This window comes from Octopus bimaculoides, chromosome 11 (assembly GCF_001194135.2).
Source record: "Octopus bimaculoides isolate UCB-OBI-ISO-001 chromosome 11, ASM119413v2, whole genome shotgun sequence".
Taxonomy (NCBI): domain Eukaryota; kingdom Metazoa; phylum Mollusca; class Cephalopoda; order Octopoda; family Octopodidae; genus Octopus; species Octopus bimaculoides.
In genome coordinates, this window is record NC_068991.1 from 72,538,616 (window position 1) to 72,541,705 (window position 3,090).

Genomic DNA, 3,090 nt, shown 5'->3' on the forward strand with positions numbered 1-3,090 from the left:
TATATATATATATATATATATATATATATATATATATATATATGTATATATATTGCTGTGTTATCTGAAACTGTAGATCATCAAATCAAAATTTCCAATCATTATACTATTGAACATAATTGATTTGTATTATCAGCAGATTAGTTTACAAATTGTGTTCAATTCTCTACGTGATAAGTAGCAAAATAAATAAATAAATAGATAAATAAATAAATAAAACGTCTGATCTATTTTTAACTTATTGCTGTCCAACCCATACCGACATGGAAGATGGACATCAAAAGAAAAAGAAAAAGAAGATGATGATGATGATATATTAGACTTTATATTAACTGAAAAGAATAGATTAAAACGTGGAAAGTTATAGAAACATCGAAATTGATTTAGTATAGCTTTTTTATCGATTGCTCTTCTTCTTGTGAAGATGCATGGCATTGTTTGGTTGTTGGGATTAAGATTGTTAGAATGTGAGTTCATCTCCTCAGTTGCATGTGTGTTACATCTTTGAGCAAGGAACTCCTTTTCACATTACTCTGGTCCACCCAGATGAAACTGTACACCAGCATCTTTTGGAAATGGTTGACCCTATGATGGACTGGCATCTTGTTTAGGATTTAGTTTTGTACTCTAACTCACTATGGAGACTAGAGTAAGCTCAGGTCTAAAGGGTCTGTAGGTTTGAGACAGACTTTGAGAAAGACCTTGAGACAGACTTTGAGGCAGACTTTGAGACAGACTTTGAGGTAGGCTTTGAAACAGACTTTGAGGCAGACTTTGTGACAGACTTTGAGGCAGACTTTGAGGTAGGCTTTGAAACAGACTTTGAGGCAGACTTTGTGACAGGTTTTCTGGTAGATTTTGAGACAGACTTTGAACCTGACTTTGAGACAGACTTAGAGGCAGACTTTGAGGTAGACTTTGTGACAGGCTTTGAGACAGATTTTGATGCAGACCTTGAGACAGACTTTGAGGCAGGCTTTTGTGACAGACTTTTAAACAGATTTTGAGATAGACTTTGAGATGGACTTTGAGATAGACTTCGAGATAGACTTTGAGACAGACCTTGAGACAGATTTTGAGAAAGACTTTGAGGCAGACTTTGTGATGCACTCTGTCTTCTACATTTGAAGTCCTTTTCTGTTTCAGTAAGGAGCAGACCTCAACATATGAAACACTGTGTACTCAACACCAGTTCACTTTCACCATTGACTCCTGTATTGAACATGGATTTGTCAAGAGTTTCATTAGAACCATCACAATCAAAGCAGAACTTACTAAAAGGGGTTTTAAAATGCCTGTACCTTAGTTCTTAAAGTTTGGTGTTATAAGAAAGGCATCTAATTGTTGTTTACTGAATATGGATTTGGACAGGAGAAAGTCAATACATAAGAAGTGATTGTTTTATAGGTATTCCCAGTTGTTGTATTTGCTGGACATATGTAAATAGTGATCACATGCACATGTTTATATATACATAGGGTATGGGACATCATGGCACAGCTGTTTTGGCACTGCCGGTTTGGCATTGCTGATTTGACACTGATTTATTTGAGATCAATTGTTTTAATGTTTCTCTCCCTTCTCCTCACTCTCCTTTTGTGTATGTGTGTGAGCATATCTCTCTTTATATCTATGAGGGAAAAATGGTGATGCCAGTTGTGTTCTGTTAATAAATTGTAAATGTCTCTCTCTCTCTCTTTCTCTCTCTCTCTCTCTCTCTCTCTCTCTCTCTCTCTATCTGTACATGTGTATATTTCTGCACATTTATGAGTGTGTGTGTGTTTGCTTCCAGTGCCGAAAAGTACTGTTGCTAAAACAGGTTCAGTGTCCAGTTAGCCATGCCAAATTGCCAGTGTCAAACAGCTGCTCTCAGTTGTCTCATTCTAAAATATGTATATATGTCTCAGTAAAATTACAAATATTAGGAGAACTTTGTGTTGGTGAAGTGTATGTTTTCCTAACTTGTGTATAATCTAAATTCAAATATATGCTTATTTTCAAATTAGTATTGATGGGGTTTGATAGGTTTGCCATAGCAATATGAGATTTAGAATGTAATCATTTAAACTGAAGAAAATTTGTGAATTGTTACTGCTCTTTTTGGCATGCAAGTTGGATTATTCCAACCAAAATTTACAGCCAAAAATGGTGGTTCAATGCATACACCAAGATGACTTTGGAGAACCAAAACCTTCATTTGAAATGCAGCAGGATTTAGAAAGATGGTGACACTGTTTAAACGTATACACTATGTTTGCATTATATATTGTATCGACTTATATTCTGGAAAATACAGTAATTAGAGACGTACTGTAAGTCAAAGAATTCTAGAAAGTAGAAAGCATTTCTATTTAGTACTGAGAAATAGATATAAAAATTGGAAAATATAATGATTTCTTTTAACTTTTGATTGCTCCATTTTTTTTACCATTTATCAAATGTTTGGAATTATTATGACATGGAATTATGTCATGTACTGTAGTATTTCTAAGATTGCTTTGCTTTCATATCTGAAGCTTTTGCATTGGCTATATCTTTTCAAACTAAAATCTTATATTATAAATATGAATAAACACATAGAAATATTTAGTATAAGTGTACAAAGCAGTGAGAATCTAAATAAAGGTGTGTACAGTTTCTCTTAACATGTTTTTGTACGCTAGAATGTGAAAGGTATTCACTGTAGGATTTTGGAGGAAAACACTCTAGACTTTGTGTGTGCAACTGTATAGGAAAACACTATAGGACATTGTGTGTGAAAGCTCATAGTTTTTACAGACAAAAAGAAATTCTTATGCCACTTGGATCTCGATTCGATGTGTTTTTGGTCACTTGGACACTTGGAGTTCAGCTCAATGTGGTTTTATACACAAAGTCAATTTGAGATAATTATTATTATTTTTTTTTACTTTGAGACAGAATCTTGCAGTGAATATCTTTCATGTTCAACTGTCCAAGAATGGGTTGAAAATAAATGTACATGTCTATATATATATATAGATACGTGTTGTGCGCATATATAATATATGCATGTATGTGAGTGTATATATATATATATATATATATATATATATATATATATATATATAT

At 33.3% G+C, this 3,090-nt stretch overlaps 1 protein-coding gene across 10 annotated transcripts in view; it reads left to right on the forward strand.

The window, feature by feature from the left end:
• Positions 1–3,090, forward strand: part of LOC106875082 (serine/threonine-protein kinase BRSK2) — a 305,025-nt gene that overhangs the window by 258,074 nt on the left and 43,861 nt on the right. The gene's annotated exons all lie outside the window — the stretch shown is intronic.